Raw genomic sequence first — 998 nt, 5'->3', positions numbered from 1 at the left:
TTGTTCATGTGAACTCAAAGACAGCCTGATGCTTTGTATATAGACTATTTGTGGGTGGCTGTTTGTTGTTTCACCTATCAATTCGTGTCGATAAAGTATAATAGGGTAAATCCTGTATAGTGATTTATCCTATATAGTGCTTGCATAAAGCAAGTAGTGCATACACTTGTAGTGTTGGGAAGGTTACTTTGGAAATGTAATAGGTTACAGATTACAAGTTACCCTACTTAAAATGTAATAAGTAGTGTAACTTTTCAATTACTTTATTAAAGTAATGTAACTGATTACATTTGATTACTTTTTGATTACTTTTCTAAATTTCTAATGTTTTCAACTGTTTATCATTTTCAAACATGTAAACCAGGCAGGGTAAACTTTACAGTAGTACTCAACACTGATTACTGTCAGACTTTCGAAATACTTCATCGCTTGAATTAATATTATATTTCAAGTAGACATTGGATGCAAAATTCACTTTAACATGGTGTTTGCATATAAATGTATCTTAGCAGTGTAGACGCAACCACCCTACAATGATAAAAATCCATTCACTCCCTTTTTTAATCCCCCAAAATCCTAAACAGTCTCAATTATCAAGCCGTTTTGATTTTCTGAGCAGTATCATGTCATATCGTTCAGGCCTCGCCCACAACCGCTGATGTACTGTCCAATATTAGCATGTTTTCGCCCTCAGCCAGTTGTACAAAGTCCATCATTTTCTCCACGCTCCAGCAGCTGTAGCGACAATGTCTTGTAAGCAATGCAGGTGTTTTGTAGTTTTGTGATGTAGAAGAACATAAGAATCTTAATTTTCTCCCATCATCAGACGCAGTGCATTAGTTTTGTTTTTAATGGTAATGCGCCACTGAATACACCTAAATTCGTTTATGTCTGCGCAAATAATTTTACTCCAGACTGCTTTCTGAACGAGGGACAATTCAAGGCAGGTTTTGTTAAAAAGTTAAAATCAGTACCCATTGTTCGTGATCCAGCTGCAC

General features: G+C 35.7%; 1 protein-coding gene across 1 annotated transcript in view; it reads right to left on the bottom strand.

Moving 5' to 3' along the window:
* adamts10 (ADAM metallopeptidase with thrombospondin type 1 motif, 10) overlaps positions 1–998 on the bottom strand; it is a 60551-nt gene that overhangs the window by 41962 nt on the left and 17591 nt on the right. The gene's annotated exons all lie outside the window — the stretch shown is intronic.

This window comes from Sinocyclocheilus rhinocerous, unplaced genomic scaffold, assembly GCF_001515625.1.
Source record: "Sinocyclocheilus rhinocerous isolate Xijiao unplaced genomic scaffold, SAMN03320098_v1.1 scaffold1600, whole genome shotgun sequence".
Classification (NCBI taxonomy): domain Eukaryota; kingdom Metazoa; phylum Chordata; class Actinopteri; order Cypriniformes; family Cyprinidae; genus Sinocyclocheilus; species Sinocyclocheilus rhinocerous.
Note: the sequence above shows the minus strand (reverse complement) of the source record. Positions and strands in the feature narration are given on the sequence as shown.